Source organism: Periophthalmus magnuspinnatus, chromosome 10, assembly GCF_009829125.3.
Source record: "Periophthalmus magnuspinnatus isolate fPerMag1 chromosome 10, fPerMag1.2.pri, whole genome shotgun sequence".
Lineage (NCBI taxonomy): Eukaryota > Metazoa > Chordata > Actinopteri > Gobiiformes > Gobiidae > Periophthalmus > Periophthalmus magnuspinnatus.
Window position 1 is genome coordinate 33,016,595 of NC_047135.1, and position 14,497 is coordinate 33,031,091.

Here is a 14,497-nt window from a genome sequence, read left to right on the forward strand (position 1 = left end):
CTCCGAAAAGAACGTTCCAATCCTGCAGAATTCATTTGAACTGTAAAATTACGTTTAATTAATTCTACAAAGTGAGGGACAGATTCAAAGCCCAGAGATTTAGAGCAAGGGCAAATAAATAGCTGCTGTTTGTGAGATTTTCAAAAAAATGTCAGCGGTAATAAAAAAAAAAAAAAAAACATATTTGAAAAGTTCTTAATTCTAGAAAAAATCATTATAATACCACTGCCAATTTAATGCGTATTGATTTATTGTGGGCTGCACTTTTAAAGATAACTCAAAAAGTAATTGTGTGTTTTCAAGTCACAGTATCAAAACTAATACTACTACGCTATGACTACTATACTATAATACTATAATAATAATGGTATGAAATATATGAATATGAGCTGTGTGTGCTCGTACACTCACAGTGACGGTTCAGTGGGCATAACCTCACATTAGTATGCCAGTGCATGTGTATTCTTGGTGTATATAATTTCCAGTGTTGTGTGCTTCAGATCTGGCGCCCGCGTTGTTGCTTCGCGCTTGTGGCTGACAGCGTTATTGGCATTTTCTACGGTGATTTCGAAGAGCTTACTCTATTAGAATCACAGAAGGGCTCCCGTCTTGCGGCAGGCGGCATGCAAAAGCAGCACAAGTGTCCCCGGAGCCCCTGTTTACCAAGCAAGTCGGATTTGCCGCTCTCATGCGCAGCCGGGGCTAAAGCTCAGCTACCCAGCAACCCCCTCTAGTGTCACAAACGCCCCGCTCCCTCACCCCTACCCTTCATCCGCGCCACTCCTCAAGGCTTTTGGTTTTGTCGCTCATCCTTATAGTCCTCTTTTCAAAAACTTTCCACGCTGCCAGGGCTTTTTATGTTAATCTGGTGGTGGCACAAAAACGCAATGGTTACAAGCCAAATCCTGCTCTTCAAACGGAATTGTTTAAGTCTACAAATACGAAAATTGAAGGAGGGATTGTGCTATTGCTTTGACAAGTTAAAGTAGAAGAGGGGAGGGTCCTGGAGAGCTTGTTAATAAACATTGAATATACAAGCCTATTTTGCCCGAGTGGAAATGGCTTCCAAATAGATTCAAACTGCTCCAGCTATTTTTTATTCATTCTCACTTCTGAAGAGACTTTGTCTTCATATATATGCACATGTGTGTGTGTATATAATATATATACATATTCCACTTTATTTTTTTCCACTTTGATATGCGTCAATATATATTTTTCAGCGCACCAGGAGGAAAAAACACATAAATAAATTGTATCTAAGAATTGTGGTCTGATGATAAAGAAAACAATGGTAAAAGAGACAAGAGAGTGTGAGTCTGTCTCATCTGTACAGGCCTACGGGGAAGACACGTCTCCACGTTGATGAAGTTAGTCTACCAAAGTGCACTTCTGCTGATGGGGAGACAGGGAGCCCTGTGCTGCTTTTTCAAACTAACTCTGCAGACAAACAGAACTATATTTGTGCCATATCTGTGGTAACATGCTTCAGCACAAATGATTTTTAAGCCCGTGTGTAACGACTTCAGTATCTTATTTTTGCAGACTGATGTTACATGGAGCACTGCATCTTCCAAAAGGTCGGTGGATCTATTTCCACTCCTCTTCTGTTGTTGTGTCCGTAGGCAAGACACTTCACCCTTTCCTACTGTGGTAGTTGTGTGTGAGCTATTGATTAGTTGTGGTTGAAAGGGCCGATGCTGCAGATTGGCAGGATTGTTTCCAGCAGTTTACCCTCGGGCAGCTGTGACTACAGAAGTTTCTTGCCACGACCAAGTGTAGACTCAGTGAGTAATGCTGATTACAGTGCGATGCTGTTACAGGCTTATGGTCAAGGCATTTTAACAGAGCCTTAATGGGTCTGAAAGGAAGGGGAAAACATTTTTTACAGGCTTGTGTCTTACATCAAAGGAGCACGATGCAGTTTCTGCGACCAGCTTATCACTTTACCTAGAAAGTCCCGTAATAAGGCGTTAAAGTTACTAAATGTATGCATCATATTGGTGGGTCACAAACATGAGTGCAATGAAGAGCAGTGCATGATTAACTTACGCTAAATCAATATATAAAACAGGGAAATATGTTCCACTCGTGCTGAAGATCCTGACCTCACAGACGCACAAAACCCCAATTAGCACGAATACACAGATGGAATTATCATGTCACGAACATTCATTTAAACCCTATAATGATGCTTTTCTATAGGTCCACGCTCAGTTGCCTTTTATTATTTTCCAATTATAATGGTCTGACCTGACAACACAGAACATAATAAAAGCTAAACTCACACAATGGCGACAAAATAAACAGGAGCCCAGGCAAAAGGACCCGTTTATTACTTGCAGCTTTTGCCTCACTTTTCTCTCTGAGCTGTTGTCTTCTTTTGGCAGACATCCATACACACAATGCTGCACTGTCATTGTTCTTATCAAAAATACGAAGATCATTATGAGTTTATTCAAGCAGTTGGCAGCGTCCTTTTTGTACAACACTGTCGAGGAGAAATGATACAACGTCTTTACAATAAACATCTGCTTAGTCCAAAATGGAGGCTGGTGCTTGTCGTTTGTCTGTCACCACACTGAGCTGAGTCACTGCAGCTGCGCTCTGTGAGCCGGCCCCGACGTGAAATCGATAGTGGACGTTTCCTTTGTGATGGACACATACAGCGGACAGGCACATTCTCCTCACCAATACAGCACTTGATTGAGCTCCACTTAGATTGCTAATGGGAGTGATGGAGTGATGCTGCCAGCTCTGCAGGACCTCACCGGGCGGCATGTGGTGACTCTCTGACAGAAAAGAGAGAAAGGAGAGTTTTACCCACTTATTCCACTGTGTTTAGGACAGGTCTTTTCACAAACTTATAGAACAAGGGACAGAAGTGGTTTTCAGTGTGACAAAGCAGCAGCATAGACCAATATGAAGGAACATATATGTGGAAAGAGACATGCAGGAGATAGTAACCTGATAGTAACTTATTTTGGTTGCAGATTTGTGAAAAATAAAATAAATGGCAAGGCTAGTTTATTTGTATACGACAATTCGTACACAAAGTAATTCAAAGTGCTTTACAGAATAAGAAAGACATTAAATCACACAAATCAAAGCATAAATAATCACAAATAATCATCATAAAATTACCATTAAAACAGAAGAGTGCAAAATAAAAACCTTTCAGTCACATGCAAGGCTAAACAGAACCATTTTGAGCCTGGATGTTGGCATTGTCAAAGTAGAGGCCTGTCTCACATCTTCACGGAGATTGTTCCAGGTTTTAGTTGCATAAAGCTGAAACGCTGATTCTCCATGTTTAGTTCTGACTCTGGAACCAGCAAGAGGCTGTTCATTCACTGTAGCACCAACATGAACTACATATGATTCTGTGTGGGTTGCTGGAGTTACCCAGATAGCCGCTGTTTCCAGACAGGTCCTAAACCCTCGTAGTCGTCCACTATTTTGGTTGCAGATTTGTGAAAAATAAAATGAATGTTCATTGCAGCACTGACATGATCTGCATATGATTGTGTGTGGGTTGCTGGAGTTACCCAGGTAGTCGCTGTTTCTAGGCAGATCCTAAACCCTCATAGTCGTCCACTCAGCATCACGTTGATGAAGGAGGTAAAGAAAGAACAACAGAAGCATTGTTGGAGAGCTCAACTGTTGCACAGAAGAGTAGACTTTTTGTTCCCTGGAGCATCTGTTTGTGTGGGAAGAAGGTGTGACCATGAGGTCAACGTGCCCACTAACTCTGTGCCAGCGCTCCTCTAAAATTATACAAACCAGCCCTGAGCTCAGGTAGCTTCCTAAAACAAAAATAAATACATATATATAATACATATACAGTATTTTTTATATATATATATATATATATATATATATATATATATATATATATATATATATATATATATATATATATATATATATATATATATATATATATATATATATATATAAATAAAACTTCTTGTTTTAGCATCATGAGCGCATTTGTTGGTTTGCAAATATAAAACGTTCTGTAATTAGATACAGACAAGACAAAAGCTGCTTTTACATGAAAAAAAATGAGGTACAGCCCCTTTAACAGGCAAATGATACAGTTTTTTTTTTTCCACCACAGAAGTCGTTTCATGTTGGCTAGACTCAGTCATGTTTAAAACTGTAATGTTTAGAGTTCATTTTAAGAGAGATATCACAAAATCCCAACTGTCTCCATACTGACAGCTGATTAAACGCAGATGGATGAAGCCCAACATTTTCAGCACATTTGGCTTCATAACGTCACTTCATTATATATGCTACGCTCAAAATACAGACAGAATAAAAAAACAAAACAAAATATTATAAATAAACTGATGTCAACACTAAATTAGAAAATAACCGACACAAGTACTTCAGATCTTCAAATTGTTTTTTCTTGGTGTTATAGAAAATTCCTTGTTATCTTGGCTTATGTCATCAAAGGTATAATACTCCCTACAATGAATCCCACACTAATGGTAGATAATCTCTGTTGTGTTAGAACTCCAGCATCTTGCCTCTCCTCTTCAACTATAATTTATTCTACACGGTTGCATTGAGGCAAAGTTAACATTATTGTTTTGGATAAATTGGCCAAGAGTCAGTGAATCATTATTATAAAGTTTGTGCGACTCCTGACTCTTTTATGATGTCATCATTGCACGTACACAACTCTGTGTACTACTTCTGTGTACCGTGTACTACTTCTGTGTACTGTTTGCTTCAGCGCCTGAGCAGAAGCAGCGTGTGTCCGAGCTGACGGACATGTTTTCAGACAGAGGACTCCTCGGCTACACAGGTTCAGGAGCTTTTTGAAGGTATCGCATTTTTAACTTTGCATTTCACCTTGAGCTGTTTGTTTACTGAGGTGAGAGCTGAACCGTGTTTGACTTATCCTCAATGTGACTCAATGTGTGTAAATATGAAAATAACCAATCCAGGATGCCCCACATGTGCAAAGTTTGCTGCTACATGCTAATATGCTAGTGCTATTCAAACAGAAAAAAAACAAAAAAACAACACACAGTTAGCCTTAATCAGAAATAGCTGTTGCAGAAAAGTGTGTGAATCACTAATGATTGAACATGCTGATTGTCTCTTAAGCAGTGCGCCTGTCACGCTGCACTCCCTCAGCTCCTGCCTGGCTGTCACATAGCCTTTCTGCTCCGCTAGAGCCCTTTGAGAGCGGGAGCTGCCTCGGCTCTGTATCTCTGGCTGCAAACTGCCTCACACGGCGCTGCGATGCTTCTGGTGAGATAACAGCGCCTTAACTATACACAGCAATCATTTAACATCCTTGTGTGACAGCGGGAACGCGAGCAGAAAGCAGCCGATTGCCTTTGGGGGGCGTTATCAGATGTGCTTTGCATCAACAACACTTTTGCATTCGATTAAACAGGTGCGGAAAAAGTTCAGTTTCTGCTGGAAAAATGGGAGACGCTCGGTAACAGCAAATTAATTACAAGTTGATTGAAGGTTTTTTTTTTAAGGATTTTCTTCCCCCAGAGAACAAGTGAATGCAAAGAAATGAGCATAAACCTATTTAAAAACTGCTTTGGCACCGGCTTAAATCAAAAATGAGAATTGCTGAACTGTAGATATCTAAAATAAAACCAATATATGTCTGAAAAATATCCGATTTCTGCTTCGAAACAAGTTATGTGGACTCGAAAGGATCAGCCAAAAGATGCACAGTAGACTAATGTTCCGGCTGGGTATCGAGACCCTGGAGGATGGGTCAAATGTGAAAGACAAATTCGCTTATGAATCAAAATAACACAAGAATCCGTATAGTAAAGGTATAAATTTCCGTCAAAGCTTTCTTTAGGCTGCGCGTTATGCTTCTGCTGGCCCCACAATTAAACTATTGCATATCCCTCCCTTTCTCTATTTCACTTTTGTTCTTAAATATCCATAATTCTATAGTATTACTTTTATTAAGCCCGCGAGTTAACGGTTGGGAGTCAAAGATATCATTAGTAGGCTGGCTGCATTTGGAGTATAAGGCTCCCTAATCTGTGCTTGTTATGGTACATTTACACAGCACCTTGTTGTAAAAGGATTTGCTCTCCATCTGTAACTGTTTACCGGCTTTAAAAGATATTGTGGCTGTCAGGATTTTTCCTCATAATTGTTCTGTTCTTGGGGCTAAAAGGTGGACCACGTCTCAAGAGTGCAAGTGAAAAGTCGGCACACATTGTCTTTGCTCTTCCATGTCTTTGGCAAAGGGGGCATCCACGGTTTACAAGACTTGCCTTCAATTTTACTCCTCAAACAATGGATGTGTACACAGGCCCATTCAAGACACGCGGAAAATGCAACAAAACGTGACAAGAACATCAAGCATTTGGCCATCTGGGAAAGAACACTGCCAAATAATGACTCCTTGGTGATTATGGAAGCGCCATTCGTTCTCTTCGCTGTCACAACCTAAAAAATAGAAGCTGAAGGACAATCTGGGGGCATTGATCTCCGCCTGCGTTCCAGTAACCCGGCTCCAGGTTGTAGAAAGAAAAGTAAAGCTGAATCAAATGTTGGACGGTGAAAAGGAACTGTCAATTCTCAGACACTGATGGATCCATGAAGCTTCTTACCCAGAAACCTTAACTCACTCCAGCACCGTTTATTTGCCTCTGGCTTTTGTTGCCATCAGAGCCAGACGAGACCCCGACCTCACAAAAGCTTGTCATTAAGATTGAAATCTCAATCACATAAAAAATTTATTTGAAATCAATTCAGTGACCTTCTGCATGGAAAGGCGGACGTGTCAGACCCATCCCATTTGCAGCCCGGCGGAGTGAGTGTAGCTATCTTTATTAATCATTCCACTGCTAGCAATATTGGCGAGTTTAAATTGAGATTACACTGTTTGGATCCTGTTTTTTAAAAGATGGAAATGTATTAACAGGACACGGAGTTGTTTCTATGTGATTTCACTTGTGCTTCGATGTGACTTTAACATTTAAATTGGTTTGCAGGAGTCAAATACCTCAGATTTAGACAAACTTCCACATGGGAAATTATTTGGACACAGTAGCTCACGTGTCACAATATAATCACAAGGAGAAAAACAAGGAAAAGGACAAAAACAGTTACATACTTGTGTCAAATAAGACTGATGTGTGATTGGTGTTTTGATACTAAGGAATAAACTCAATGCTCAATGCCGATTTTGATACCATGATGATAATAAAACCTCTTTCTTTACACAATAGAAAGTGATGGAGCACTTATTTTTCTGTTCCCATGTGTCTTTTATCTGTGTAATCCCTCAGTGTCCAGTAGGTCCATAGTGGTCCATGGGTGTGTTCTACTTTATGTGTCTTATACTTGTGAAAGATACAGCTCAACATCATTTTAAAGCTACTCAGGAATGGTTAATTTATGTCCTGTGAATGTGACTTTTTAATATTTATTCCTGCTCAAATGAGGATCTAGTGTTAATTCTAGTTTTAGAGTCAGGTGCAAGTAGAATAAAGTCAAGGTGATATACAAGAGGACAAACACTGCAAAGATCAAATATGGGATCGAACTTGACCAAACTGCTTCAATCCCCTCAACCCGTTCACTCAAACATCTCGTTGTTAGCCTCATGACGGCGGTCCATACGTCTCGTTGTTAGCCTCATGACGGCGGTCCAAACATCTCGTTGTTAGCCTCATGACGTCCAAACCCTCCATGCCCCACACCGTGCTCCTGTTGTCGGCTCCTGCAGCGTCAGGTCTATATTTGGTTTAGGGATTTCTCTAATTGATGTAGTGAGTGTTAATAGGCCCAGTGCGGAGGAGGTGTTTACCGTACGATTTACATGGGTTTGTTTATTCTTCACTAATGCTTGAATCGATCTAAGATTTTTTTAAATGTTTGGGGTTTAAATATGTGAAATTTTATTAAACTCATACAAGACGGTTACAGACGTTGTCACAGCAGTAATTCATAATGAAATGAAAAGATTTTAGGAGTTTTGTTTTACTAACAAACGCCTTTAGAAAATAACCTTTAAATACTTAGTTTATATTCAAAAACGCTTTCGGCTAAAATCTCTGTACCGGATTTGTAGAGACTAAAAGACGCGAAAAACAGAAGTACTTTATTTATAAGTGTTTGCAGGAGGCCAGTTTATTTCTTACTTACATAACGCATTCCGAGCGTTGTAATAATTCAGTTTATTCGCGCTTCTAACAACATTCAAAGGCCAAAGCTAACGACACACTTCCTGTTTCTACAATTAGATGCAGGCAGCGGGCATTGGCCTCATTTTCACTGTACAGTACATTTACATTATATCTGTATTGGGTCAAAATGATTTCACTTTGGGTATTTACTTAGAACAGTTTTAAGTCAGTTTGAAGTCGACATAGACGCTGGAGTGATCGTTTCACTCCACAGTAAAAGTCACCCGTTCTCACTCTATAAGGTTAGCGTACCTGTGTCCTCCATAGTTCCCGGGCAATGTCAGGTCTTGATTTAGACGGCATCGCACACTAGGGATTTACTAATTGATGTATGAGTGTTAATGGTCCCTGTGGGAAGAATGAGGGGTGGTCAGCTGCATATTTATCATCGTATTAACACGGGGGCACAGATGGAAAAGAAATAAGACTTATTTTCAAACTCAACGTGGAAGATATTTGAAGATATTAAGAAAGTACCAGCGTTTGGGGGTAAACACATGATCCTTCTGCACATTCGTGTGACACTGTTGCCATATTCACCCTGTCAGCTCAGCGTGGAGGAACTGTTTTCCCTTTTATTACGCTCCAACTATTCACACTGAGATTGTTAAACCTTTCCTAACAATGTAAGAAACTTCTGCAGAACTAAGTGGAACTGTGGCGCCCGCTGCTCCGCCAGGTTTCGCCCCAGTGGGACTGAAGGAAGGGTTAAATGCAGAGTGGATTCATAAAGCTTAAAACTGTCTTTAAAACCGGAGTTGTTAAATATAAAATGAGGCGAAGTTGGCGCATATGTCAAACTCAGGCCCGGGATCCAAATCTGGCCCGCGGTGCAATTATATTTGGCCTATGACATCACATCAAATGTGCGTTAGAGCTGCCCCGCTGGTATATAAAGCGTGCATCACTAATACTACAAATCCCAGAATGCTTTGCTAGTACGCTGATGCACAATCGAGTGTCGCAAATCGTTTTTTCTATGCACTTTTTCTACTCCAAGGCCTGGACACACGGAGTTAACAGTTTAAAAGTTGAATTTTCTGTGAATGAATACTAATGATGTGTCTTTTTATTTCGTATTTATTTATTTATCTATATTTATACGGGGCATTTGGACTCTCTTTTTCATGGGCGCCCTGTTTAAAATACAATACAAACTGAAAAAAAACAATCAAAAACAAATAAGTCCATATAAAACATCAAAAACAGGTGCAGGTGTGTGTTTAAAAGTTTGTTATCAGATTATTAAATTGCATCTGTGTCACCAACGTGTCCGGTTTTGCTTTTCCTCAGAGCGTTTTCCATTTTTGTGACGCAAAACAGCCAAAATCCTCTTTCCTGTGTCAGTTCTGGTGCGGCTCGTCCTTAGTCTTACGCAGTCATGTGATCTGGTGTTAAATGTTCCGGTTTCAATGATTAACAAGCAGTTTTTGAAGTACTCCCTTATAGATAAACTTCATACAGTGCCATATGTTTGTAATATCGCTTGAGTTGTACCAAATTTTGTGTTTAAACAAAAGTAAAGTTCGTATGAAAAGGTTAAACGTTACATATTAGTCAAGTGAAGTCAATTTTTTCGATAAATATTGAGTTTGGTCCATGAATTTGTCTCTGTTTTTTTAATTCTGGCCCAATGTGAATTTGAATTTGACACACAGGTTGGACCCGCAGGTTGTCAGTGTGATTCCAGCTCCCATAGATGAATGCTGTTGTTGTGTTCTTGAGCAAGACACTGGCGTATAAACGTGTGTGTGTGAATATAAAGATCTTTGAGTGCCTTGAAATTGAAGCACAATATAAAAAAACGTGACCATTTCCCAATGTGTTAATGCTGAAATAGTTCATATATTCAAATGTCTGGTCACATATTTGTTTAAAGTGTTTGTATTTCTAAAGACGCACTATAGCTTTAACCGTGTCCACCTCGCAGCTGCTGTCGGGCGGGAGTGGGCGTCGCTGGACAGAGCTGATGCATACACAGACTGGAGCTGTACTAACTAAATGTACACAGCTCTGGTCTGACAGAAGAGCCCCAGGCGCCGCAGACTGTGTACAACTGCCTGCAGTGTCTTTGAGAAAATAATGCTTTCCAAGAAACTCATCCAAGTTAAGCATCGTCTTAAAAGGCAAAACTCTGTCATGCTGATCCCCACTGATGTTCGGTAATACACTTTGAAATATTTGTGTCATTTGTGTTTTTTTATTTAGAGAAAAGAGATGCAATTTAGTGGTGAAACGCTGAAGTTGGTGTAATTTGAAAGCCAAATTCGAGTAAGTATACAAGTACAAAAGTGGATATAATGTTTTGCACATCAGAGTTTACTGCAGATGTTTGTTTGTGTTTCATATTCAGCGTGTAACGTATTAGCCGATCCTCCGTGCACATCTAGCAGAGCGTGTTCAGTGTTTCATTCATTCGAGTTACAGTTACCTCACGTGAGACTTTTTGCGTTTCTTCCTGGACCTTTTCGCTTCGCAGTTGTGTCTCTCTCGCATTGACGATTCGCGCGAAACGCCAAAATATTTATCACGAAATATTAATTGATTTACAGCTTCAGAGATCAGTTTGGTGTCATTCCCATTTCGAGCTCAGTAGTTGATGGGAAAACAGCCGTAATCCCCGAGAGGAGCGGGGCAGTCTAATTTACTTTACTAGTCAATGCCAGTAACTGTTGCCAACACTACACAGCCCATTCAGTTACCAAAGACTGGATTTGGCAACTGTAACTTCCTCTTTTAGATCCCCATTTGCGCATTTGAAGAGCACCCAGGTAAACTCCAATCGGAAAATGTGTAAACCGTAACTGCGCAGACGGGCGCCAACGAACAGGCCAGGTGAGGTCATTTGAAAGACGTATAAAAGAAATGGAGATTTGTTTATCGACACATTTCTATAGCTCGTCGTGATAAATGGGAAGCAGCGCCTTGGCCTTTTGTTCGGCGTAAACACGGCGTGAACGAGAGATCTGAAAATACCTTGAATATGAAATCACCGTTGTTCACCGACATTAACGCGTTTTTGAATTAGTCGTGTTGTAAAAATAACCTCTACCTCGCGCTCGCACTCGCACACATTATGAGCCAATGGAACATTAGGTGAGGACATGTCAACTGACGATAATAGCCGCTCACACTGCTGCCTTTTTGTCTAATTGGGTTGTTGCAAATACACGCCACTCTCCGTTCGAGCGTTCATTAAAGTCAGGAGAGCCGGGACTCGAGAAGAATCCGGACTCAACCTAAGACCGACGCTTCAGCTTCCCCTGACAAGATCTTATTGACAGCAGTTTGACACCCACAGGGAGTTACCTTGAGGTATTGTGTGCAAAAGCATGTTGAGGCTGCGTGTTTGATATATACGTCTGGTTCTTCAGGTCGACGAACATCAAGGCTGTTCCTAAATGCTCCACAGCTCAGATCAGACCAGGATCAGGATATGAAGTGGGATTTTTCCAACAGATATCGCATTTTAGATCAAATTAAGTTAAGTTTATTTGAATAATTAGTCCCTGCGTTGCGTTTTGGCACAGTTGAAATGTTAAACAACTCTACTCAACACAACTTTACACAACTAATATTACTTCCGTTGCATCTCGAACTCGTTCAAACGTGATCGTCCAATCGAATTTCTTCTTTTCTGTGACAAATATGAAACAAAGGAGCTCATCGGTCACCTATATTTGCACTTATCTCACCTCTGATTGACAGACTTTTGGCTTCGTTCATTGATTCTGCAGAAATCCGCCATGTTTTTCAGCCCCTTGTGATCATTTTTCCTTTATTTTTTCCGATACAGGTGAGTGATACGACCTGAAATTGTCCGTAGATTTGAATGATTAAGTACATTTTAGATAAACAAATGTGTTCAGATCAGTCTAGTTCATTTGTTCTGTTCTGTTTCACTGTAAAAACCTGCACATTATTGACTTTTTCATTGGTTTGGACTGTAGGAAACATGCTGTATTGGACACGGGGACATTTTATTGTATTTTCCTGCTGATGTCAATGATGAACTGTCCGTCTTATAGTGTAATCCTAATGAAATGTGTGTTTTAATGTGTGTTCACCTGCACATGAAAAGCAGCAGGAGCTAAATCTGGTACAAATCATCTTTTCTTGTGTAAGATTAATGAATTTGTACATGAACCCCGACAAATAAAGAATAAAGAAAGAAAAAATCCATCCAAACCCATTTGAAAACGTAGAGATTCAGCAGTAGACTGTAGTTAGGCATGTCCCGATAATGATTATATATCAAATTATCTTTCAATTTAAAGAAGCTGGAACTATATTTGTTAGGGTCAATATTCATGTGCGACTTTTTCTTTGCACTACTGGGAAATTTTTGGTTATTTTTTGGCCACATGATAAAATTTAAGCCATAAAACGGTTGAATTAATAACTTTTTTGACTCATTACAGCTGCAAACTAACGACTAAACTGTTTCATTCTGCAGTTTACTTATTAATATTGTAGATTTAGAATATTTTTTTGTGTTTTTGGTGTCAGTGGCATAAATTAGTTCCAATATAATCGTTTACTGTCTATTTATTCCAGCAATATTCAAAATGTGCTATCGTGACATGCCTAATTGTAACAAAAATACCCAGCAATTCTCCAAAACTGAGATGTTTTTACAAATAAACTCTTCAAATCTGATTCAGAAACGGGACAAATCCACCCCAACTGCATTGTTTCATTCATTAGTCGAGTGAAATCTGAATTTTAAGTTTGAATTTCCGCCTGTAAAGTTTATCGAAACTGACAAAACTTCACACGTTTTTAGTTACCGTGATGGACAAACCCAGTATTCGGTTTGTCAGTTACATTTCCCCGTGTGTATGCTCGAGCGCGGTGGTCATCTTTGGGAGTCTAAGCGAATATAAAACAAACATCAACATGCATCAGACGGCGCAGACAGAATATTTTCCTCACAAAGCTCCAAGGCTCCAAACACATAATTAAACAGTGGGACTCATCACCCAGCTGCGTCTGACCATTAAGACACACGAGAACGTCTTCCAATTATTTCTTTTGCGTTTGTGCAACATGTCAAGGATTCACGGGGAGGCCACCGATGATTAAAGACGGTGGGAGAGAAAGACGTTATTTGATCATAGCGTTAAAAGTCAATTCTATCATTTTATATGTGTTTAATTAGGCACATACATTAAATAGTTAGCGGACATTTTGATCAGCTATCAAAAGCGCTCATCTCGGATCTTTGCGTCGCATCTCGGCACGACGGGAAGAGATAAAATGTGGGAATGCTACACACGAGCGCCAGGTTTTGAATCGGAAACCCCCTGATTTACGCGAATACGCAAAATTCCACAAAACGGAGGAGCACTTTATGCGCGAGGAACACATTTTTTTAGTTCAAACGTCAATCAAATGTCATATATTTGCACGTGTCGGTCATTAATTTTACATAAATTAGCACGACGTCGGGGCTTGTTTACTGTACGGTTGCTAGGAAACAGATACGGAAATGCATGTCACATCTGTTGCTCGTGTTCAGCCGAGAAAATGACCAACTATAGGTACGTTTCTGTTGATCTAAAGGCGAAAATAATGGAAGGGAATTCAAATCTGGATGAAAAAGTTGTAGGAGTGAAGACGTTTGGCTGCTCATTCGCGGTTTGGATGAGCAGCCAAACGTCTCCACTCCTACAAGAATAAACGTTTTCGGTGTATTTTTTTAAGTAGATCTGACAAAATATGAAAACGTAAACATTAATCGAACCACTAACCCTTGTTTTATTCAATTATGGTGAAAAAACATACAAAAATAGGCCCACTTCCTGTATAAATTCACTCTTTTTTGCAGAGCTGTAGGTTTTTGGACGTGAATTTGCACCAGAACAACTGCGACTCATTCAACCCAAAGGACAGATCTTCATAATTTCTCCAGACTCTAGTGCGCTGACCTCAATTATTACCCACTTTGCCCTTCGATATTTTTGCCCAAACCAATGAACTGCCACTCGTGCTTGATAAGCCGTGATGGATGGCTGAGGAAACTGCGTAGACATGCTGTTTATAAGACGAAGCTCCGGGCTAAACTTGTTAAAATGCAAAGTTCTCACCATTTATTATGTGCGCCGTGTCAAAAGAACAAGGCCGACGCGGTGTAACCTCGTAACAGCGACGACGCGACCTTTGAGCGACCTTCGTGACCCCGGGAAAAGCGTGTGTTTAGAGCAGATGAACCACACTCACACACACTCGACGTCTAAGCCACGACTGGACGATCTGAACGTGATTTTTGAGGTGATCGATACGACCGTTTGATCAGT